At 35.9% G+C, this 27,126-nt stretch overlaps 1 protein-coding gene and 1 non-coding gene across 2 annotated transcripts in view; both read right to left on the bottom strand.

Moving 5' to 3' along the window:
• The window catches only part of LOC134751170 (inactive dipeptidyl peptidase 10), a 348,960-nt gene that overhangs the window by 295,193 nt on the left and 26,641 nt on the right, over positions 1 to 27,126 (bottom strand). The window lies entirely within an intron of this gene.
• On the bottom strand, positions 21,424 to 21,495 carry Trnaa-ggc (transfer RNA alanine (anticodon GGC)). The gene has a single exon. It is a non-coding gene; the product is annotated as a tRNA-Ala (tRNA).

Genomic DNA, 27,126 nt, shown 5'->3' with positions numbered 1-27,126 from the left:
ACTTCCTATTATTCGATTGAGCTGGAACTTCACATACAATACATAATGTACACTAAAATGTATGTGTTTCTGTGTGTGGATTAAAATGTTAACGGAATGGTGGCCGCTTTCGGATGAAAAAAGTCCCTGGCGTCCGTTGGCTCGTTGGGTGGACGACTTCTGGATGAGATTAGCTCAGGACCGGGACAAGTGGCGTACTGGAAGAGAGGCCTATGCTGCTCAGCAGTGGGCGATAAAGGGATGATATTAATATGACATAATGTAATTTGGGCGACAATGCAATATTATAGGCCATATTAGGAACTGTGATAAAATAACGCAACCTTATTGTCTTTGGGTTTGTAAGAATTCTCTCGATGTGTACTAGTTAACAAAAATGAAATTATTACAATAAACTTATTGACAATTTGATATGGTCTACATCTTATTTTTATACGACCTGGATCGTGAGCACCAATCAGCGTTAGCTCATGCTAGATAACAAGTCTCAAGGTCGTATCAAAATGAGGTGAATACCACATCAAATTGTTTCAGTCCAAATCAGCCTTCTGTGCAAGGCCCGTTAGCTTTGAGTGGTTTCTTTAAGCTGTTAACAGAACAATAAGATTGCGCTGAGCTTTGCGTAAGCCATTTAACGGCTTTAATGTTATCTGTGACAATGAAAAACTGCGCAGAAGTGATGTTTTGAAATAAGTGTACTAGAGGTATATTCCGTTTGATTTTTTTCGTTTTTTTTATAATATTCCAAAATTCGAAAAAAATTATTAATAAGCAGAAACGTCTGCGAACGATAAACAGTACGAACGATAGGCAGTAATTTTTCCACTTTTAATTATAAAGCCTGACCAGAAATATATAATCATTGTCAAGAGGGCGCTGTTATTCTCATGTATACAGTGATTTCAGTATAGTATGAAAAAATTTGTTCCAGTGAAATTCCGCAACATGGCGCGTGTGATCATATATTCCTGGTCAGGCTTTAAGCTTAATTCGAAAAAAGTCAAACGAAGGGGCATATCTATGATCAATATGTATATATCAAATCAAAACATATTTTCTATAGTGTAAATTAAATAGAGGAAAATGAGGACTACGTTAATATGGAGAAGCAGTCTTCCCCTTTCCTCTTAAGGCAGATAATAAGCATAAGGCAGAGGTAATCTACGTTATTAGGTCACATGAGGTAGATATAGAGTACTCTTTATATCATATGTCAATATAAGATACAGTGTCCACGTTTTTCAAACTGTGAAAGGCATTTTTAAAGTACTAAGCTCTTACTTACCCAAAAACTATCTTCATTGGCGCTAAAGTCATAAATATTCTCAGTTTAATTTGCAGCCGTAATCCGGTGTTTAAGCTCGTCCGATTGTATTAACTGCCTCGGGCAGATGCTTTAAGATGATTAAAATGCAAGCTCCGGAGTTGCTGTGTGGTTGTCGGATTTTGTATCTTAGTAAGCATCTGTGGAATACTTTTTTTTAGGCTCCGTTGCTCGCTAAAGCAGTTTGCGGTCCTCTAGGCTTAGCAATGCCAGAATTGTCATTTGTAAAATGCTATAAAATAAACAGTAGGTCCAATTACTTAAATTTGGTAGTATCGTTATCACACATTTTGCTTTTTGCTGGCAGCCTAATACGAGCATATTCTTCAGAATAATAGTTTTCTACTAAAGCGCTGCAATCTGCCTAAACCTTCACCCCCTCATCATATCGACTAAACCTCATCATATCGACTAAACCTCATCATATCGACTAAAAAACGTCTAATACAGTACTGGTAAAACCCCCCCCTGAATCTCCACAACAACTAGTCGGTCTCTACCTAACGGTCCCTTGCGATATTTTTGGAGGACTTTTACAGCTGTGTCCTTTGTTAGGGTCCCTATTTAGTCAAGAACCTTTCAGCTCATGTGGTCACAAGTTATTAAAGCAATGTGAGCCATCCTCGGACTCCTAAGACGGGTAACTCTAAGGCTATAAGGTAAGGATTACACTTTGTGAAGTATGCAGGCAACATCCACTTCTTCAACACCTCCTCTTTTAAAGTAGGTAAAAATATAGCTTATGTAAACGCCTCATAAAAACGAATGACGACAAGAATATTGATGCCACGGTGGAACACATGACACAAACATACATAGGCTGCTAAAATATTCGGAGTAAATTGATCAACAGCAATTTCAGTGTTTTACAAATAAAACGGTAATAGAATTTACCTTTAAACGTGTTTACGTCTGAGAAAAGAGTACGTAAATGGGTCAAAACATTCGTGAAAACCAATGTCTTTTAAGTAAACAAAAGTTGACAATTGAATACAATTTTTACAAGCCTCTAAAGATAAATTGCGAAAATTAGGCTTCCATTTATTTTATGATATTCACAGGACAAGTCGCATAACCTTAATTCATACCTACTAAAAAAGTGTGTGACTTAAATGCTATGCCTACCGTAGATATACCTTAGTGTAGAGAAATGTAGGTACGTACTACAACATTATACAGGTTGTCTGGCGTGTAAGGGAGCGCCACCAATTACCAGTAAGTGATGGATGCCTCATAACTACATTGGACATTTATATTACTTAATTATACACTAATACTAAACACGTGTATGTGATGAAGGGTTTTATTTTATATCAAGACGGCCGAAGCGAAGGTCTCGTTTACGCTTGAACAAAAATGGTTTAGTTTGTATCTCCGGTTGTTCTCTAGGTTTCATTTCTCAACCAATTTTCGTGATTTTGTGAACACTCACATAATTAACAAGTTCGATAATTATATGGATATTTTGTCACTCACAGAACTACTAATTAGCTGCATACTGTGTGAATGTTCACACAAAGTGAATAAGAAAAAGTAATGATAACTAGTGTATATTTATAAATAGATAATTCTTAATTAAAGATGGCTTACTGAGCGCCTGTGTTCTTTGATTCTGAGCCGAGCTATAGGTACACAAAAAGTATTACAATTTTTCTGTAATAGTCCAGACGAAAGACGAAGATTGGCATTAGCATGAAAGTAAAACATATTATCATTGACGTCGGCTGTACAATCAGCATGAAAGTAGTGAATCAGACTATGCGTTAGAAGTATCTACCTATTATCTTATAGCTTAATAAAAAGATATAGAGGGTGGCTTAAAAATTAATGCATTCCCATTGCCAGGGAGGCTTTGGGATTATACTGAGCAACTTTTAATATGGGACCAACCACGAAATCGCGAAAAAAAAAATGTACCCTCCCATAGAAAATGGCCCACTTAAAATGTATGAAACAGCCAAATATTTTTGGTCGATTTCGGGGTTGGTCTCATAATAAAAGTTGCTCAATATAATCCCAAAACCTCCCTGGCAACGGGAATGCACTTATTTTTTAGCCACCGTTTATATCTCTGTATGTATATAGAAGACTGTGGCAGATAATTAAGATCGCAAAACATCCAGGATTGCAAGTACTTTAGGAGCGTCGTTTTGTTTCATCCGCTACTTTCGAAGCTGACAGTTAAATACACGTTTGATTAATTACTTAATTATCTTATATTTTGCCGATATTCAAAAGTCAGCAACAAACACACACTCGAATCACTGTACGTATATTTAGACCAGACTCTGTCCCGGCCGAGGGTATGCAGAGAGCTGATTTAAGGGAACGCAGTGTACCACGAAATTTGGGGGATTTATTACTGAGCAGTTTTGCGAAAAATTTACGGCTGGAGATATAAATACGAGACATTTTAATGCGGTCATTGGCTCACGGTAAATTTATTTTTAAATGAGCATTGTTTTCAAGTTTTCTTTTTTAAGGTTACATTCTAATGACATCTGCAACAGCATGACAATCTATTCATTTGGTAAAGTGTAAAATGAGTGAGAGATTGAACGTTGTAATCGCGACAGAAATGCAGCAGCGACACGTCAACGCTGCAGTCGCCATCTGAACGTAACCTGCACTTATGATTCGAACTAGCTTTCATTTAGATCAACCGGGGATATTTTATGAAGAAGTATGATTCTAAAAGAATTCTGTAAAGAAAACGACAGCAGCGAGAGTTAAGGAAAACTATCTTGTGTTAAGGAACTTTGAACTTTGAAAATTGGAAAAAATATCTTGGTATTTTTTTTATAAAATAGTCATATTTTTACGTCACGTACAAAATAAATCTTACCAACTTGATAAGATAACATTTCACTGTCGATGGCCAATCACCGGGATATCAGGGTCGAATTGTAAGTTATCTCTCTCAAAGACTTTGTCCCTTAGATGGAGTATTTTAAAGCAAAGAGCCGGTTAAAGTCGCAAACGTCTTAACTCCATTTGAAGGAGATAAGTTTTTGTTATATTGTCTTTGTCACACAATGGTATATAACATTATATAACAGCCAGTGAGAGAGTACTGTGCTCCATCTACTGGATTATTGATCTGTCTAAGCCTTAGTGAGATCAAGTGAGATGCAGGTGCTATCGCTTGTCTGGCTGTCACTACGGCGTTCCGTTTACGAAAGGACCGTTATCTGCCCGTAATGGACTAGGATTGTGCAAATAGATTTAGTAACAGTAAATGCGTTCTAATGGCATTACAGGGAATTGCCAGCAGAGTGTGCTATAGATGGGCGAGCATTACGAGGCCGTTTATTGACACAAGGCTGGCAATCCAACTTTGATGCTTATGACAAATAAAATGTTCTCGTTAAATTGTCATAGGTCGTGATCAGGTCTGTGTTCCTGACATACACAGGAAAAATCAAACCGACGACAGTCTGTATATTGTTTTTACTGTAGTAGCTTTAGTTACGCATATTAAGTCCCCGGCAAGCTCGGTTCTCCATACAATCGTAGTTACGCTCTCATTTTAAAACGACTAGCCAGATTGCTCTGAAACTTTGTACTTACAATTGGATAAGGTACATATCTACTCGTATGCCTATAATTATAAGAATATCTCGGGGTTCAACATTCAGGCCAATTGGAACGTACACTGATATGTGATATCAGAAGAATGATATCATTTAGTTAGCGTGCATTTCGCTCGTACTTGTCCGTAGGTACATGTATTGGCGCGAGCGAGATGCACGATAACTAAATGACATCATTCTGATGTCAGTGTACGTTCGAATTGGCCGGATTATCTATGTACCTACATTAAACATACAACGCTGCTGATTCGACAGTCGGCACTGCTGAGAGGTCAGCTGATATAACAGTCATATTCATTCGGTTCTACAATCCCAAACAAACAGCGTTGGCAACCCTGACAATGGCTGTTTACCATCTGCCGTCCGCACAACGTTTCAGGCAACTAGTGCTGCGTAAAACGAGAATCGAAATTTTTTATCTGCCTCTATCCCTCTTGCATGTTTAAGTGATAATAAGGCAGATAAAAAAAATTATATTTTCGTTTTTCACGGTAGGGCCTCAGGGCTGTGCCTAATAGATATTGCATTTTGTTTTTGCGAAACCAGAGCTGACCGCAATTTGATTAAAATTGTTCACAAATAAAGTGATAGGCTTATGAAGGATTTGTGTTCATTTAATTTACTTACATATATTTGGAACGTAAGGGTAATAACAAATAGGTTTGAGTAAATTGAAAAAAAAAAACCTACAGTTTTGAAAAAAAAAACTAAGTAATCCGACTAGTCCGACTACGGCATTTTTGTATGATACAAAAGAAAAAGTGACCAAGACTTCCAGAACCCACGGCAGGGATAAAACCAGCGTATTCTGCATTCCAGGCATTTTTCTTTCTTTCATGACATCTAATTCAGATAATCTTTGTGATGGATTTACCTAAAATGTTTTATACAAGGATAACGGAACTGTCTCACCACTGACGATGAGCAAAAAGAAAAGGAGGAGGGACAAACGAATTTTTTCTATTAGAAGTAGAAAGACATAGAAAAACTTAATAATTTGATTATAAAAACTATTTGTGCCATTCTCAATCAAAAGGGTATTTATTGTCGGTTGTATTTATTTTGGAGCTTTAAAGAAATTCTAAAGTCAAATACTTCTATTAAATTAAAGAAAAATATATTAGATTCCTGCATCTTACCTTCACTTACCTATGCATCCCAAACTTGGATTTTCAACAAACAAACCAGAAACAAAATATTAACAACCCAAAGAGCCATGGAACGGAGCATTCTGAATCTAAAATTGAGACACAGAAAGATAAGCACAGACATAAGAAAAACAACTAAGTTGATTGATGCTCTAGAGCACAGCAAAAGATTAAAATGGAAGTGGGCCGGTCATACTGCCCATATGAACGAGGATAGGTGGGCCAAAAAGATAATTTCATGGAAGGGACCTGCAGGCAAGAGACCCAGAGGCAGACCTGCGGAGAGATGGCTCGATGAGATTTTAAAAGCAGCTGGAAAAAATTGGACAGATAAAGCGAATGACAGATCTATGTGGAGAAAAATGGAGGAGGCCTTTACTCTATAAAGTGGTCCTTGGTAAAAATGTTATTACTATTTATGTTATTTATTTATTCACTTAAATCACAATATAATTGTAAATCAAATTATTATTAAGGAAATAAAGAGGCTTAATTATTATTGTCGGTTGTCAATAAGGCGCTATTGCCATATAGCTTTAATTTGAAGTCAACCTTATCGACAAGCGAAAATGTGGTGCCTTTTGGTTGAAAACGTCACATTTCATGATCAAATAATTGTTTTTCAAATGATGGGCAAATAAAAAGCTAGCTTCTTCCATGACTATGACATTGCTAATTGAGTGGCACTATGAGTTTGTGAGCGTCGGATACATAACTGTCGCTCCGCTGTCACATTACCAGATCCTACCGGGACCGTGATTGTCTGATATCCGAGTGTGATGCGGATATATCTTGAATTTACAGTTTACTTGACGGATTTAGATTAACTTATAATTTGATCAAAAGTTTTATAGCCACAGAAAGGTTAATTTAATGAGATACCTTATAGGGAAAAGGGAAAAGCTATAGCTAATTAGCCTCAAGACGGAAAAAGCTACTTATTTTCCCACTCTCGTGGATCAAACTAAACTTTCTCATCAGTTTATGGAGAATACATAAGCATCAGAACCTTTACGAGCTGGTGTGGTGAAACAAATAAATTGTGAAATAAAGGAGTTCTGCGGTACCTTACCAACATTTAAAAAAAAAGCAAACCATACAACTGAATTGAGAACCTTTTTCTTTTAGAATTTCGAAGTCGGTTGGTTGAGGTCGGTTGTTGTTGGTCGGTTGATGAGCTGCAGGGGACCATCGAGTGCGCTGACTTCTGGCCGAAGGGTGTCGTGTTTCGGAGGTTCCAGGGCAAACTGCCGAAACCGACACAAGAGCAGCCGATTCAATATTGTCGCATAAATAGTGTTTAGTTTTAAGTTTATATAATACATATATGTATGTTAGTCTGTAAGGTATTCGTAATATCGGCCTTGTTGTCTAATTTAAATTTTAAATAAAATAAAAATAATAATAATAAAGGCTACTACTATTAAAGGCTCAGTTAACTTCCTAACGATAAAATTTATTTACTTTATTTGAATGTCTGATGTGTCAAACTTCAGATACCTAGCTGCTTCTCAATTATTTAAAATGTGACTGCAGCCGATACCCAATAACAGCTCTGCTGTTTCGTAACAAATTCACTAAATGGCTTTAAGTCAGATTTTTGCTAAACAGTCTCCATATTTACTCATGTACCCGTGTAATGAAAGGAGACTAATTACAAAGTAGTTGCCTCAAAATTGTCCCTACTAAATTAATCTCGGTTTCAAGAGTTACGGTTTACCTAACACGATAGAATATAAGTGACTCAATTAGCTATCGTACTAATGTGAGGAGTCAGTTTGAGTATATTAATTAAGAAGAGCAAGTACCAACGTGAAATGTCAGTATTTTTCATAAGATCGAATGATAGAAGAGTTCAGTTTAAATGGCAAGTTAGTTGCTGTGAGTCCAAATCCCTTATTCTTTTACCTATAGCACTGTACTCATGTTTTATTATTTTCCTTAAGCCCTACGCAATTACGTTACGGTTAGGCAAAGCAAAAGATGTAATATCAATAGTAAAATTCTACACATTCTAACCGTCGTATACTATGAATTATCTCAGAAAATTTTTTCGGGCTCGGGCCCTAAATCTGTTCAACAAGCCTTTGTTTCTTTTAAGAGCGGTCTTAAAAAGCAACTATCTCGATAGTATTAAGGTTCAAATTTATGTGACAGCTCATACAGAGAACAATCCGGGTTATATTTTATTAGGAGATAACAAAACGTGTTATTTCCGAATGGGCTGTTTCATTAATTTGAACCATATAAATAGGATGGTAAATTTGCTTTTTAAACAGGTTTATTCCTGTTACTTATGTCGGGGTTATTAGCAGTAAGGAGTGTAAGCACTGCATAAAGTAAACAATAAGTACCTTCTGTTTAACAGATTAGGGCCCGAGCCCGAAAACATCACCTGAGATAATTCATACTACCAAAGATAGATATAACTCCGTAATAGATGGATACAGTCTAAGGAAAAAACGTGCCTCGAAAATCACGAAAATTTGATTCTCGATCAGAGGGCGCCAGTAGCTTTGGCCTACTCTCGTATAGAGGGCGTTGACGGTTTCGTTTGTTATTTATAATTTTAACGCATATCAGTGAAAGAACATGGGTCAAAATCATATAAAAATAATTAATGCAAATAAAAAAATCATTTATCCATATTTCAATACATTTTAACGTATTTTTATAAATCTTCATTTTTAGTTTTAAAGTATGTCGATAGGTGGCAGTGAATTTACAGTGGTTACAAAATTTACTATGACAGTACCGCTCTATCTTATTATGTACTCTTTGATACTACTTGTATGCATGCAGAGATGTAAGTACTTGCATTTCTTGGCCTTTAAGCGTCTGCCTTAAGATATCCAAGAAGTTTAATAACTACTCAAATATTCACATCATACTATCAAAGATAGATATAACTCCGTAATAGATGGATACAGTCTAAGGAAAAAACGTGCCTCGAAAATCAAGAAAATTTGATTCTCGTTCAGAGGGCGCTACTAGCTTTGGCCTACTGTCGTATAGATAGCGTTGACGGTTTCGTTTGTTATTTAACAAATTTAACGCATTTCAGTGAAAGAACATGGGTCAAAATCATAAAAATAATTAATGCAAATAGAAAAAAAACATTTATCCATATTTAAATACATTTTATCGTATTTTTATAAATATTTTTTTTTTATGGTGTGTCGACAGATGGCAGTGAATTTACTGGGGTTACAAAATTTACTATGACAGTACCGCTCTAGTATAAGTTACTCTATGATACTATGTATTGTCCTTCTCTTAGCGTATATAACATATCACATCCCGATATCTATTAATAAGTATGTGATTTGGTAACGTTATGAAAAGCCAAACTGTCTGTGTCGTAAACCGTTTCTCTTTGACGTGGTAGTAACTGATGTAAAATTAAATTAAAAACAAAGCGAAAAAAATCCAAGCTAAAGTTAGCGTGTCGATTTTCAAAGGCTTTGACGGTGAAAAATGTATTTTCATTTCAGTAAATTCTTGTGAATACTTTTATAAAATTCATTTGGAAAAAAGTGTAGAAGTATATAAACTATTTATAAGTCTATTATTTTTTCAACACACTTGTTTATTCCACGTTTTTATTCCACCGATTTTTGACTCATAATCCTAGATATTAAACACGCGTGCTCTTTCAGTGTATTATTCCACTCGTGCTTTTTCATTATATTATCCGACTGAGTTAAGAAGCTAACTGATTGCTAATAATATGCATGGAAAGGGAGCCTTCTTTAATTGGTCGGACTGGCGGGCACCGGCGCGCCCGACCGCCTGCGCAGTGCGCGGCCCGGCCGGCCCGCCTGCCGCCCGCGGCCGGGGCGAGCGAGGGCCGGCCGGCAGTACGAGTATGACAGATGAAACACACAATACTAACTGTTTTAACTATTAAAATTTGATTAATATGAGTTTCTTTTTTTTCTCGCAAGTGTGTTGAAAAACGTCGTATGAAACGCGTGTGCATTGGTCATTACACACATCGGCTTTCTTATTGCGCGCTCGCTTACAGCTCGCGCGCACAATATCGCCTCGTGTGTATTGACCAACTTAGCACACTTGTATCATAATGTACTATTATAACCTGGGGCACTAATTACTCTTTTGTGAGTAGAAATGTATTAAGTATCTAGTTCTAGCAAAACAACAACAACTTAATTTTGATACAATAAGCTTTCCCGAACATGTTTTCGAAGAATAAAATACTGAATAGGTGAATTTGTTGATAGTTTCACGTTTTTATCTACCTTATTAGCGTTCATGATTTTCAAAACCCCACTAATTAAAAAAAACTTATTAAACATCCTTTAAAATGTGTACAACATCATATTGTTTATGCAATTTGTTCAGTTTTTCGATAAAATGAGAATTTTTTAACATCTTAACAATCCTAACAAGGCCGTCAATTTCTCCAAATTGGCAACGCAGGTGGTGTCAACGGATTTTCACAGAAATTCCTCAAAAAGAAATAATTTCGACGAGATGCTGCAAATGACTGTCCTATAACCTCTAAGTAGGTACGTTCCTGTTTTTATTCTTGCCAAGTTTATTTATTTATTTATTTAAGCTTTATTGCACAATACATGAAGGTACAAAAGGCGGACTTAATGCCTTAAGGCATTCTCTACCAGTCAACCAATGGGTTAAACCAGAAAGTTTGTTACGATAAAAGACTTATTAAACATATTAATAACAGGTCACTCGCGTATTTTAAGTCGAAAACGCCCTACATGTTGGACTGCGGCCCGCAGTCTGCGCCGGTCCGTCACCGTCGACGCAAGCTCCTGATGACGCTCCTCGGTACGGAGTGAAACATGTCGAGCGTTTTCGACTTAAAATACGTGTGACCCGCTATTAATATGTTTAATACGTCTGTGTCTCACGGAAGTTTTGTTGATAAAAGACTTTATTGGTACTTGTTTATGGATCGTAATTAAAATATTATATCAATATTTTGCGTAACAACTGGAAGGCAAATCGTACTCATCCTTGAATAATTTTAGTTAGTAAAATGAATGAATACCTTGGCCGAAATTGTAATATCAATCTTTTATTCTGTGCAGAGTCTCTTTGTAGACGAGCAAATACTGCCAACAAATATGTTAAAGCGATTGTGTTTGAAGTAAAGCAGATGCAAAAAAAAAATAGATTGTATTTTGGTTCTAATTTCTCAACAAAACGGAACATGTGTTCTAAGTATTTCGAAACTGTAACAGGTATTTTGGCCTAGAATAATTGTTAAAAATTAATATTTGAGAAATCATTGTTAATTTAGCTACACTGAACCTTATGAACTTACAAATTGCCATGTTCAAGATCATCAGTTGGCCACTGCATTCATGGCAGATATCGTGCGACGCTTTTTGCGTCAAGTTTAATTACTTTTTACTGGCTGTTTATTTAATCCCACACAATTATGTACATTCATTGAGTCCCACCTTTGCAGCTTAAACAGTCTAAACATAGATCTAAAACTACTGCGGGTTTTTACCATTGTAGACAAAATTAACTGATCATTCATAAACTTTACTTAAAGTCTACTTCTGGTCAGTTTACCATGTCTTTTAGATCTGATTGCACAGTTTGGGTTTGTTTTATTCCTAAATCAAATACTTAACCAAGGGCCGATATGTACGTAAATTAAAAAAAAATTATACTTAACCATCGTTATCATGAAACTATAGTACATTGTTGCTTACTTTCTAGCCTCTTCAAAAATGTATTATATTTTTACCTTTTTTTTTAAAACTGTAGTCAAATATATCAGTCCGTGTGTTGGCTATTTTCGAGATATAATATCTGTGATCATATGAAATAAATAGTAATTCGGAACGGATATAAATAGCAATCACGTCAACAAAGAAGACAAATAAAACTATACGAAACATTTTTTATAAAAAAATCTCGTGGTGAATTTCATTTCCCACAAAAAAATATAGAGGACCAGTGAAAATTACGGATGGAGACAAGCTATGACTGCAAAATCGCCTAACAATGTATTTGTTTTGATTCTTTAAGCATGATTCAAAATTCTAAACAACATGAGTCATATCCTCAAATAAAACAGTTGTTGCTTTGAACGGTTTGCAAGCGGCCTCGCCCTTCGCTGGATTTGATTTGGCTTCAAACCAAAGGGCTTATCTCGCAAGGAAATGTTGGAGTGACTTTGCAATGGAGATAACACTGTGTATAGGTAATCGAATTAGGCGGATGCTTGCCAATACGAATTTCGAGCCAAAACTAACACAATTAACAGATTGAAGCCAACAGGGGGCTTAGATATGCTGAAATATATTGAGCCAAATTGGAATTGCCTTTGATTTCTAATTACCTTTAAAAACATCCTAGATTCTAAATATTAAAACATCCATATTTCAATTGTGCATGTCATTGTAATCGTCTATAAGCTATATACGATTGCCGCTTCCCATCAGGCTGACTGTTTGCTTGTTTGACATTTTATTCTGTGTATATAATTGAATAACATTATACAAATAATTTGAGCAAGTAATAGACCTTCTAAAAGTGCTGATATAGAATCATTAAACTTTATTGCACAGTAAAAGTTGTACAAAAGCGAAGAAGCGAAGCGAATCATTAAATGCCCCTCATTTAGACAATGATAAAATAATATACACCGTGGCAAAAAAATAAGTGCATTCTCATTGCCAGGGAGGTTTTAAGGTTATACTGAGCAACTTTTACTATGGGACCAACCCCGAAATCGCGAAAAAAAATTTGGCTGTTTCATACATTTTGGCTGGTCCATTTTCTATGGGAGGGTAAATTAGTAGTAAAAGTTGCTCAGTATAATCCTGAAACCTTCCTGGCAACGGGTATGCACTTATTTTTTAGCCACCCTGTAGAAAGAAGACAAGCTCAAATATGAACATATCATTACTGAATATGTGAATATGGTACCATATAAGGATGTATATAGGCTTCTGCCTGAAGCAAATTCAATAAAAGTTGTTTGTACAATATCCAACGTCGAAAGTCGAGATCGAAAATGTTTACTTAATATCGGTCTCCGTGTTTACATAATACGATACTACGTATGCGCTTTAGAATTTGTTCTTGATTAATGATTAATTAACCGCCCGTTAATTAACAGATCCAAATCGTGCAATCATTTCTGGTTTTTTTACGTTAATGAGCTCAAATTAAAGTACAATTTACGAGTGCTGACATAAAATTTTGTTCAATAATTACCTACGAATACAATTTAAAATTGCAAATTTTAAGATAAGATTATTAAGCTTTACAAAAAGCTTATTAACGTAAAGTAAAAAGCGTATCTACAGTATAAGTTAGACAAATACATACATTTCGGACGTACTGATCAAAGGTCCTCACCGCAGTCCTGCCGAGCAGCAGCGCATCCATCTCGCTCTCCGGCACCGCCACCACCGCCACCGTCGGTGCTGGGCCCGCCTTCATTGACACGTTCATTTTGGACTTTAAGTTCTTTCACAATAGGTTCAATTACAAGAGAATCCTCAACAGCTGTTACGCCACTTTTACTTTCATTCACATTTGTTAGCACTTCTTAAACTTCAATTAGAACTGTAGCAATCTTTATATTTTCAATGGCTGTTTTGTCACTTTTATTGTTTACAGTAAATTGTGAAATTTCTATAAAATTAAGTTCATTATCGAGTGTACATTCGCTGACTTTGATAACACTGTCACTGTTCAATTTTTTTTATATCACTCACGAAGTTGGTGTTGTAATATTTTGTAAATTTATATGTTTGTTTCACATGTACTAATTTATCAGAATCTATTATATTAGTTTGGAAATTATTTTAACATCACCATAGAATTCCGCTTAACCGTATGGAAATTACTTCATGAATAAGCACATTCAATTTCAACTTTATAACTAGGCACTATATGACTATACTATGCTCAAACTCCAATGCAAGTTTGTACTAAGTTCTAAGAACTTTGGCTTTCTAGTTCTATGTCTACAACACTGAATTTAACACCGTTCTGAGATAAACTGAGTGGAATGTAAACATTGATCTTTAAATTTATTCACGACTAATTGAAGTCCAAATTTGTACAGCACGTTTGTTAAGTTCGTCTTCGGCGCATTCGATTTAAAGATTTAAGTTTATGCACTTAAAGTTGTGTTTGCACGGATTAGGATTGTTTAAGGGAAGTCAGAAAATTACGCATGATTACCAAATTATCCCAGATTTGCAGAATACTGTCTTTCAATGGGATTTCTTATCCTTTATACACTCGACATTTCTTTAGGCTTTTGTTAATACAAATATGTTTCACCGTCACTTTATCACAATTCTTGCACCAGTTCTTTCTTTTTTTTTTGAATTACACGTTTTTTGGTTTGAATAAATAATTGACAAAATAAAATCAGAACTGATATGATGTTATTGTCTTTACTAAATTGACTATACTACTCCGTCTATTATTTTACTTTCTAGGGGGTCTGTATAATTTAGTCTACTTTTGAAATCACTGTCATTCATAACACTGTTCACATTCCGTTGTCACTTTTTTGTTCTTATGCACTTGTTCCCGATTCAGTCTTTAACATATTCTTTTTTTCTGACAGTTTTCGGGTGGTAAATAAAATTCGTATTTTGGACCTTTGTTACTGGTGATATTTACTTGACTCTAAGTTTAACTGAAATCTGAAAGTAAGTCACAATAGTAGTGGTTAAAGGTGATTTATTTAGTCTTAGAAAAACTAAATACAATGTTGTTATTCTCATATAAAATGTAACCCCGTGTTTTTAAAAAATAAAAATAAATGAGCTTCTTGGAAAACGAATAATAATTACATTGATTTTAAATTAATTATTTTAACTAACATTATTTGCACTAGCGAAAGTCTACTAACAATAGCTGAAAGATAAGTAAGTGATGAAATTTATTCGACGACAAATTCCTACAGATAATGGCATAATTATCTGTAGGAATTTGTCTTCCAAAACTTGCCAGTTACGCATATAAATTAAGGAAAACTTGATCGCGATCAGTAATTGCCAATCCACCTGGGTCAAACTTATCTAATTGCCAAGATTCGTGTTCTTTCAGTGATCTTAATAATAAATAAATAGTTGTCACTGTAGTTAGTAATCGTCGCAACTATTGCGGGCAACAGTTTGCTACTATTCAGAGTTGCTGGCTTTTATTGCCACTATTATGAATTACCTAAAAGTTATGTGACTTATATTAACTTTGTTGCCTCGATAGTTAATTCATCAGTAGATAGAATAATCACAAATAGAATGCATAGTTATTATTACTGTAACAAGTATTAAGGAGGTTAATATTTTTCGATTGTATAGGTATGTTTATTTGTCAACTAGCGACCCGCCCCGGCTTCGCGCGGGTTACACAAAACCTTAACAAATTACACACCTAAACCTTCCTCAAGAATTACTCTATTGATAAATGAAAACCGCATGAAAATCCGTTTCGTAGTTTTTGAGTTTATCGCGAACATACATACATACGAACGACGCGGCGCGGGACTTTATTTTATAAGGTGTAATGATTTCTTTGGTTAGCATTCAACGTCACCGCCGTTTCCAAAACTTATTTCACCTATTGATTGAACTTGAATAGGTTTTTCATTATTTTCCCATATAAATAAGTAGGTATATAGTCATTTTGTACTAAAGATGTCCTCAAATAGTAATTATTTTCAAACAAGTTTGGGAACAAATCAAATTATTTTATTAAATATTTTGATTTGTGTGTTTTTTTTAGAAGCGAAGCCAGCGAAGCGATAGCTAAAGACGCCGGTTCGAATCCGGCCTTCACCACTGGAGGGCTTCGTCACTTTTTCTTTAATATATGACATCTATTACAGTTTTTATTTTCAAACAGTTTTATTTGAAGAGTATTTATCAGTTGCCTCATTACAAAGCCATATCGATTGCTACATTGAACGAGCTCAATACCCAACGGAATAGGATCCTAGAAGACCTAATGTCATCATAAATCTCTGGGAATCGGCAGCATCCCTCGATTCCACAAAATTTATAATAGAAAAGGAAAAATCTTGCTCTTGGAAAATAAAGTGGCCAGTAATATTTTTAAAGCTAATGTCCGCTGAACATTTTCATCAACTTTCTCAGCCCTAAGTAATGTGCGATATTCATCTGAATAATTTCAGTTAATTTAAATGTGAAAGAAGTCATAATTACAGTAATATAGCCGATAAATATACCTACATATGAGTAGCAAATTATTGGTAAAGTGAGTAGCAAAATATTGGTAATTTACGTAAACGGAATCATTATCCTTAAACCTTATTAACTCTAATAAGGCCCACTTACACAAACCCACTAACCCGGGGTTAAGCGGTTAAACCGTTAACCGTTAATCGTTTTATCCCAACGACGACAACGCACGGCCCCCGCGTGCCAGGCGCGGATGCAGCAAGTAACACTGAAATTCGTATGATTCATTTTTACTCCTAGGAGTAAAATAAGCGATACAACGCCGCTCGCGCGACCAGTGCATGCTGCGCGCGGTGCCGCTGCCGTGCCGGTGACATACATGCTTAGATCTTTAAAACTACGCAACGGATTTTGATGCGGTATTTTTAATATAGATAGTGATTCAAGAGGAGGGTTCATATGTATAATACATCAGCATTGCACCCGTGCGAAGCCGGGGCGGGTCGCTAGTGTACTATAAACCGAAACGGCCTCCAGAGGGCCAATTTTTTAATTTCGAGCGCTCGATTTCGTCACTCGAAAATCTGTGGAAAACGGCAAATTGATATTTTTTGAAACACGAGCAATAGAAATTATAAATCTAGTGGAGATATATTAAAGTGAGCCAAACGAAATCGAGAGATAATACACAAATAAATCATTTATCTATCTATTTATCAAAAATTGTCCCCCTGGATCTCCCTTATTGCACGGTGGGCAATATAATTAGCTCCACGCATGATTTATTTCATTATTTTTGTAATCATTATTTATATCGTTTGAACACCGGAAAAAATTAAAACACTCTTGTAAACCTTCACATTATTTAAATATTTTTTTTTAATGTTGAAATATTTTGAGCTGTTGAAACGCTCATAATTTTTGGCGCGAATTCGACAGAGCGTGATTTAGTTATTTATTTATCGTATCGTAACTGAAACTCAATTTTTTTTTTTCATCAAACCCATACGTGTGGGTGCAAATGCATATCGATGGTATTAGCCATTGGAACTCTGGTATATAAATGTAAATGTAATTGTATATGGAATTTTTATTCTGAAATAAATTATTTGAATTTGAATTTTAATTTGATATAAGAACGCTACCTCGTTGAGTTTGTTTTTGTTAAAAACTGACTGTCCAATGCTTACTTTTTAAGTTTTTTCCTTCAGATCTATAACTTGTCACTGAAATTCTTAATCTTAACTTAAATGGTCGTAACCACATACAAAATGACAACAAAAAACGTTATATGAAACCATTGTAACTGCAAAATTGAGGACTGAGATAGGTGGCACCGTACGCCCAGTTCATTATGCGGTAGGTAACTAGGTTGTCAAACGCTAACATTCGGCAATCCAGTTACCGTGAAAGGTACGACGCCGTGGCAACGTGAACAGGCGGCCATGTTATTATTTTCTAATTTAGTGGAACCTTTTTCCTGTTACTTGGGAGGTTTCAACGGCGTTTAAATTCGAGGCTCGATGCTGGATCTGGCTAATCGATGGATTATGTTATAATTAGATGGTGCTATTGATTACCGACAGCCTTTGATGCGAGTGTAAGCAATCTATAGCGACAAGAGAGACAGAAAGTTTTGATGTTTTCGTGATCGTTTAAAATTTCCAATTGAACTGTTGTGAAACTATTACGTATTGTGTAAATAGACCCTAAATCCAAACGATTTTATCATTAAAGCAGATTTTTATTAACGATGGCAACACACAAACGGGTTACTTTTGAATATGCGTTCAAAGTAAATAAAAATATAATTTAAAATGGAATTAAGTATGTGGTCCTCAAACAAAATGGATTTAATTCACTTTAGCAAACTAAAACGAATAATTAATGGTCTCTGTCAGTCTCACGTCACTGCCTAAAACAGTAATTTGAACATAGTTCGAAGTCAAACTGGGTTTTGAAAGTTAACAGCTTCCAAAGTAAATATTGAAAGCTCTATTATTGTCAGAATGTTAATGAACTGTTTCGGTTTACAGTATCTTAGAAGTGAATGAGAATGAGAGTATTGTTATTTAGGTATCAATAATAGTATTTTAGCATTTGAACTAGATATCACTTAATTTTTTCACTTAGGTTTTTGAATAAAGTTAGTCTTAACTTGGGGTTTAATCCAAAAGGTAAAACCAACCCAAAGGGTAAAATTTGGATACGGAACCCTAAAAAGGAAGGCTAATTATTGTGAAGCTCAACCAACAAAAGGTTAAACATAAGGTCAGAACCATTTCGTTGAAGCACTCAATCCAGCCATTAAAAATACTCGCGGCTCCGTGTATCGTTAACCTGGCCATCCCAGTTGTAACAGTAGTTATAGCATTTATATGGCTTCTCAAAGGCTTTATGGGTGGTATTATGTTACATGAGTTAAAAGCGTTTTCACATTGTCTGATTCGATATCGGATGTCGGAAGGAAGTAAAATGTGAGATATGTGTTTCTCTGTACATTTATTAAATCATTATTACTAAAAAAAACGTTAAATAAAGCACAAAAGGCTGACTTAATGCCAATGGCACTCCTGTAGCTGTTTTTGTCACAGGCGCCTTCCGACATCCGATATCGGAAAGGCGCTTCCGATAAATTCAGCCATGTCGAAGCCCCCCGTCAGCTGTGGGACCGATAATATTTGTTTGTGTGCGTATGTGTAGGCATGATGTTTATTGTAGTGTGCGTGACCGCTAAAGACGGCGCCCGGGCGCGCCCTCGCTGTCTGACTACGGGGATGTAGGATCCTACATCCGATATCGGATCGGAAAATGTGAAAACGTTCTAATGCAGAATGCTTAGCTTTTAGGACAATATGTACTGAGTGACGGTGGTTCTATAATCGTTAAAACCTTTGCTTGTACATTGTGACGATTAATAAATTTTTGTTGGTAGGTAAAAGAGGTGGTATAAGTACTTATGATAGATTATAATCATCAAGTACGCCATTGGTACTTATTTTTTATTGTGCAATAAAGTTTAAACTAAATAAATAATAAATATAATGCCCTTAATGGCAACTCTACGTATTGTACATATGTACTTTTCCTATTTATAATCGAGTTCCATAATAATAATTGCTAACCAAGTTCCTACGGCGACCAGGCTCCATCACCAGACGAGTTGACTGACACCATAATAATATAGCATCATCTGACTTGTACATGTATACAACTCTAGCTTGGCTGTAAATACACAAGATGTTGTTATTAATCAACAAATAATATTTCATTACAAACAGCCAGTAGACAAGGTAAACTAAATAAAACTTAGCGAAATAGACAAACCAACGAAAAAAGTAAATCGCCGTGTACCAATTAAACGTTTCAAACCCTAATCTAGCTTTCAGTCTGCCTGTATAAGACTCATAAAGGAGTCTTTTAATCTAATTTTACTGCCGTCTTAAAGAAAATAAAGCTCCTGCCATAGACATGTAAACAATAAAGGAATGGTAACGACGCTCCGTTCTTAATTAATATTTTTAATGGTATCCTATTATTTTGTAATGTATTTAAACTTATAAAGACATCTATTTTATGATTCTCGTTAGATGGTATTGTTGCATAACGCTTTCAAAGCGCATCACAGCAGTAAAATCACGCTAAGCGTGACATTCACAGGTTGTTTATTGTGAATTGTTATATTTGTAGCAAAGAAAACGTTTTACTACAATATGACTTTATTGACTGACGTTAAATACTTGACGGTAAACACATGGTGACATTCATTAATCATGAACGCAGATACAAAAGCGATAAATCATGTAGTTAAAACATGTCGTCCCTATACTTTATTTGCTTTTCTGATTGCGTTAACGTTTAACACATTCACTGCCAGCGTTTTCGTAGCGCTACGCTCGTAGCCAATCCCAGCATTTTCCCGCTTTGTAGAGGAAAGCGACTAATAGGAACAGAAAATCTGCCGAGCGGGTTCCCGGCTCTCAATGTGTTAAATTAGACCCTGCAGCTCGAGTGGAATAAAGTGAATGGAATAAAACGCACAATCAAGGAGATAAGATAAAAAAAAAGAAAAAAAAAGGAAGAACAATAAGAAAGATGTTAGATTAGAAATTTACAAATGTTTTAACATTTTCAGTTCTCAACTTGCGATACATTACAACGATACGATGTCTATAAAACAATTTTTAAAAAACGGCCAAGTGCGAGTCGGACTCGCGCACGTAGGGTTCCGTACCATTACGCAAAAAACGGCAAAAAAATCACGTTTGTTGTATGGGAGCCCCACTTAAATATTTAATTTAATTCTGTTTTTATTATTTGTTGTTATATCACCAGAAATACATCACCTGTGAATATTTTAACTGTGAAAATTTCAATCACGGTTCATGAGATACAGCCTGTCAGATATAGACGCACCGGACAGTGGAGTCTTAGTAATAGGGCCCCGTGTTAAGCCTTTGGGTACGGAACCCTAATAAAAAAACCATTTTGATTTACCCTGTCTTTCACATTGACAGTTTTTATAATTTATATTTCTTTGACGCTGTAAAGTTGTTTATTCATGAAGAAAACCCAATTAAGTCCGAAGACATGAAACAATCGCCTTGTTAGGTGAAACGTTCACGCTGAGCGCCAGTCTGCCACGTGCTTGTACTATGATAACAGCAATATACCTAATAAGTGGCGAAATAGTAAGCCCTATACCGTTATTATGAATACTATCCGTTGTTATCTATCTATTGTTATTAACTACTAAGCTTGTATTTCGCTTTCTGTGTATCTTTTTAACTTTATGGCGCACAATAAAGAATATTTACTTATCACAAGATAAAATTCTAAATGAGTCTTTATAACAATTCTTCAATGTTCTAAGAACAAATTAAATTACTACTAAACAAACAAACAAACTAAACAAATTAAAACTTAAATCGCGATTAAGTCCCGTTTTACAATTTAAAAAATTAATGACTTTTTATCAAACTATTTTAATTTGTTTATTTTAAGTAGACACACTACTATTTATACTGTCCGCGCGCCAATTCCGTGCATTCGGAGGTTGAGGAAGTGGGGGGGGGGTGCCGCGCCACCATCACTCTGTCATGACGCCCAACATTCCTAACATTCTATAAATTGTATATACAGATGTCAATCACAATGAAAAAATCAACGATGATCAACTCTGGTCAACGTGGGACTCGAACCCACACCCTTGGATTGCCGGTCCAATGCGTTACCAATTGCGCCAGCTGACCATCCTAACATTCCTCAGCCGTGCACGGAATTCGCGCGCGTACAGTACTATAGAACACTTATTTCAGTTTATAATTCTTCAATTTACAGTAAATGACGTAACAATCCCGTGTGGTGACTGTACTTATGAATGTCAAAAACCGGCCAAGTGCGAGTCGGACTCGCGCACGAAGGGTTCCGTACCATTACGCAGAAAAAACGGCAAAAAATCACGTTTGTTGTAGGGGAGCCCCACTTAAATATTTATTTTATTCCGTTTTTAGTATTTGTTGTTATAGCGGTAACAGAAATAAATAAATAAATAAATAAAAAATGTTATTTATTTAGGTCATCATCTGTGAAAATCTCTCTAGCTATCACGGTTCATGAGATACAGCCTGGCGACAGACGGACAGACAGACAGAGAGCGGAGTCTTAGTAATAGGTTCCCGTTTTTAGTCTCTGGGTACGGAACCCTAAAAACTGGTTTCTTTAAATGTGTTTGCCCCCACATTTAACTTTCACGTTATTTAATTTTAGTTAAAATATAAAATGAAATATGGTTGTATTTATTTGTATTAATATTACAGTCTAAATATAATATAATATATATGTTGTGAGGGCACTTCATTAGTAGCTGTACCTACACTCGAAAAATGTTTACCCGCTATTTTGTTACTCCAGTAGGTAATTGGATTTATCACCTCGATATTAGAAACATCCATAATTTAACTGACGATTGTTTTATTGTTGACAGCTTAGTTGTGGTAAACGCATGCCTTTGGTAAATTATACTAATGGCTACAATTTTATTTATGACCGAAACTTGTACAACGTAGATAGTTCTTGATTAGTATAAAATCAGAATTACATATTGTTTTCTTTCTTAATTATTTCTAAATATCAACTTAGAAAACTACTTACTCACTTTAAAAAAATTGGTTTTGTTTTACATATTATAAGCATAATAAAGAAATATGTGCATAACTAAGTTCTCCGAAAATTTTAGACCTTTTCATTTTACTTTCTAGTTTATTCTTCCAAATTCCAAAACAACAACATCTTTTTTTAATATCATCAAAATGTAATTTTACTAATTTCGCCATAATATCACGTGTACATTCTCACCTTTAACCACTATCCTACAGGGTGTATATCTAACATTCATCTAAAATAAACGGTTTATAAAAAATATCCATCACTACGAGAGCGCGGGCGAGCGAGCGTCAGCGGAGCGTGTGCCTTGCGGCCCGCGGCAGGGGGCACTGACGGACGAGCGTCAAACGCTACGCTACAGTATAGGGACAAAGATAATAACCTATTCTCGCATCTACTGTTCATCTAGGTTTACCCAGTAATAAGTGACGTTGGCTTTATCACACGGATAACCCGCCTCTATCATATGACCGCCAGCTAGCTGTGCGAAACTATCATCACTTATTTCTTTGCAAACCGTGCTTATACCATAGAGTAACTTATACTAGAGCGGTACTGTCATAGTAAATTTTGTAACCCCAGTAAATTCACTGCCATCTGTCGACACACCATAAAAAAAAATATTTATAAAAATACGATAGAATGTATTTAAATATAGATAAATGATTTTTTTTATTTGCATTAATTATTTTTATGATTTTGACCCATGTTCTTTCACTGATATGCGTTAAAATTGTTAAATAACAAACGAAACCGTCAACGCCATCTATACGACTGTAGGCCAAAACTAGTAGCGCCCTCTGAACAAGAATCAAATTTTCGTGATTTTCGAGGCACGTTTTTTCCTTAGACTGTATCCATCTATTACGGAGTTATATCTATTTTTGCTTATACCCTTATTTAAAGGATTATACGATATTTTTTACGATAATTTCATTTATAGATTCACCAAAGAAGCCGAGAGGTTACGTTCGAATCCCGGCTGACGAACGATAGGGCATAGCTTTAGTCCGTGACAGTAACCTTTCTTTTAATATTCAGGAATTTACATTTGATCTTCGTATTTTGGTTGCAACTACTGCTTATCCAAGTTAATCCTAAAGGAGGTATATGTGTGCTGTGAACTTGGTGATTATTGCTGTGTTATTTATGTTTTGGCTATATTAGAGCAGTCACACATTAATTGATCTATTGAGGTACATAAATGTTTCCTAGCCATTAACTTGCTGACCAATTTTGGCCGACCGAAAATATTTGCTCCCAAAAATATCAATAAATCGCCGGCCGTTTAAAAGATACCCGTATATATATTAATATACACAATAACGACTGGCATGTGGTTCAGGTTTCCGCCTAATGGCTGGCGACCGCCAGGCGCTTAGTGTACTTATGTTCAATTCACGTTTGTTTATGATGCATTGGATGACCAACCTTGTTTTATTCAAACTATAGATAGTATGATACAAAACCATCATTTATGGTCTGATGAGAGACGAAAGATTTATACTTATAACATTTGTCACCAAAGTAAATCATATTCTAAACTAAGTATACATCAGATACCAGTTACAGTTTGAGAAATGAGAATATCTATCTTGAAAATGACAATTTACAATATACATTTGCTCAGCTAGTATTATTTAATCGGATTTTCTAGGCTCTTACTTCCTTCATTGTCAGGTATTATTTACCATCAGGAACGATTACCAGTCACCCACACACAAACACACGGTATTAATTACAATAAGCTTCAATGGGAACCTTTAATCGCCCGTGAACCAAGAGCAAATCATTAAACTGTAACTTATAAGAAATCGTATCACAACTGCTCCTTCACCAGGAATGTATACTTTATTGTAACGCTTTAAAACTATAATTACACTAACATAGAAGACCGTTATGTGGAATATAGTAAGTTAGTTCAGAGCCCCGAGCGATCGCGTATGCATTATGTCTATATTTGTATGGGATTTTGAACAGCGCGCCAAGCGGGACGTTTTGGAAACTCAAAATCCCATACAAAATGACATTAACGCAAACGTGTACGTCACGTCACGCATTCGAATGAAATTAACACTAGGGGTACAGGAGTCCTCGATGAGTTTTGACACCGAGGCTTCTCTAGGAAGGCTTTTTTGAGATGGATTACATCCAATACAAATACATCTTTAAAGGCATTATGCTTTGATCGTAATACGTGTTTATTTTTCTTGTATGTCTCATCATTCGCTTGCCCTTATCCCATTCATTTGGGGTCGGCGCAGCATGTCTTTTTCTTCCATATACCTCTCTCTCGCCCGTCATCTCATTATTCACTCGCGTTCTTTTTATATCATCTCTCACACAGTCCATCCACCTTTTCCTCGGTTTTCCTTTCCCGTTACTTCCCTCCACATTCATTCGTAATACCTTTCTCGTCACATGACTTTCACTCCTTCGCATCACATGTCCGTACCACGCTAGGCTACACTTACTAGAGGTATATATACAATAGCTTTCTAATAGCTATTTTAGTGCCTAAATACTAGACAGGTTCTTGCGTTCGTTCGTGAGTACGGATCAAATAAAAGCCAATGATGTAGTTTTAAGAGTAACCGATTTGACCCTCGTATATATTCAGCGAAAATTACCTGTTTTTGTCGTTATTCAGTCCCGTCAGACGAGGAAAACCCATTGATATTCAATTCAACGCTTCTATTGCGCATCGCGCTCGCTCAGTCAATTATCAATCGTTGAGTGGTAGGCACATTGTTAATAACACCGCGTTGAAAAATAAAATCCCATCTGAATACTCAAGTTGTCACAGGCTAAAGGATCCGTTTCGAGTGCAAGGTCGACCGTCCCCCACTCGCCCCATACCCGCGTCCTCGCTCGAGGCCAGCATCCAATTACACGCAGGAAAAGAGTTCCTTTGACAGACTGCGCATTATAAACATATAGAAAAACCGCAACCGCATCATTCTCACACGATTTTTTGAGCGGGACAGACTAGAGGGCCTACTGAAAAAATCCAAAAATCGATATTCCGTTTTATGAGCTTCTCTATTGTTCTTGCCTATTTGAGCGATAGAGAGGCAGATAACGAAATTTCGATTTTCGTTTTTCGCGACGGGCCCTTAGCAGTCATATAAGTGTTTGTGAACAAACGAAAGCTGCCATAGACATAATTTATCACACGGTGCTCCACGTATGTAGTTCGTGAACTCAAACACAAATTAATCGAGCCTACCTGAAGGTTCTACCTGTCAACCATAGTGCACCGTGCATAGGGCTAAACAGAGATGTAATAGAAATGATGCAAGAAGAAAACTAAGAAAATTTAATTTGGAACTATTGCAAATAACTAAAAACGTAATAAACTATATATACAATACACAAATAAAAATATTATAATTATAATTCTCATGTTGACGAAATATGAAGGGTACACGGAAAGAACATGTCTAGTCACTTTAGTAACATTTTGAGTAATCGCAGTTTTAAAATTTGGAACCATTTCAAAATGTATGGTAATTCCGTGACCAAACAAAAAAAAAGTTGTATTACATATATTATACAGTGGTAGCAAACGACATAACTAATAGTTTCTTAGAAGCTCTATATTTTGAGATGAAAATCTCATTTTCCGAAAAAAGTGACTAGACATGTTCTTTCCGTGTACCCTTCATATGCGCTCGGTAGTACGCTCTCAGACGTTCATAGTATGCATGGGATTACTAAATGCAAGAACGCGGCTCTTCCTAAATGCTGCTGTTTGGGATCTGCATCTAGTGATAGAGATCTGTGGTCGCAGGACTCTAGGTCTGTGGTCGCCGAAGTGTGTTAGTATTTAGGTCTTAAATGATATTTAGGAACGATCATTAAATTGTGTCCCAGACTACACTTGTCTACTTCAGTCGCAAAATTTAATTAAGGGGAAATAAATGAAAAATTTGTCAATATTGCTAGTAATCTAGCAATATTTTTAACCATCTGAAAAAAGCGTAATGTGTAATGTTTTCGGAATGTGTAAGCCGATTGTACTACTACAACTACTACTGCTGTGGCGCAACGACCCGAAATGAATTTTGGCATCCGACACCAAAGACCGCCATGCTACTCTGTCCAAAGCCGTTTCTGTCTTTCTTTTCTGTTTTTCAAAATCTTTTAGTCGTGCCGCGTTGCAGATTCGCAAAAACTCGAGGGTCGCTCGGTGTCACGGGTGCAAGATTATATAACTCACTACCTACGGAGTTAAAACTAGTACGGAGCGATATCGCTTTTGCAAAACGTCTAAAAACGCTACTAACAAACCTCGCTTGCTATACCATTGACGAATTTGTCGAAGCGTGTAATGACTAAATTGAAAACCTAAACCTTGTACGATATTATTAATCATAACTATGTGTGTACCTATTATATACCTACCCAATTTTGTGAATTAATTGTATCAAATTGTATATACTTATGAAACTTGACATGTAAAACACTATGTTTTATGAATAAATGCTTGAATCTTGAATCTTGTCCAGTCGACGGCGCCGAGTACACTAAAGTCTTTCTGCACTTCGTCTCTCCAGCGGTACCTAGGGCGTCCAGACGGTCTTCGGCCACTTGGTACTCCAGAGTACGCCCTTTAGACCCCCTTCAGCACCCCCCCCCCCCCCCCCCCCGATTGTAGTAAATTAATTTGGGATATACAGATGAACATAGTATTATTTGATACCTCGTAATTTTAA

Source organism: Cydia strobilella, chromosome 21, assembly GCF_947568885.1.
Source record: "Cydia strobilella chromosome 21, ilCydStro3.1, whole genome shotgun sequence".
NCBI classification, from domain to species: domain Eukaryota; kingdom Metazoa; phylum Arthropoda; class Insecta; order Lepidoptera; family Tortricidae; genus Cydia; species Cydia strobilella.
This window is presented reverse-complemented; position numbering and strand designations above follow the sequence as displayed.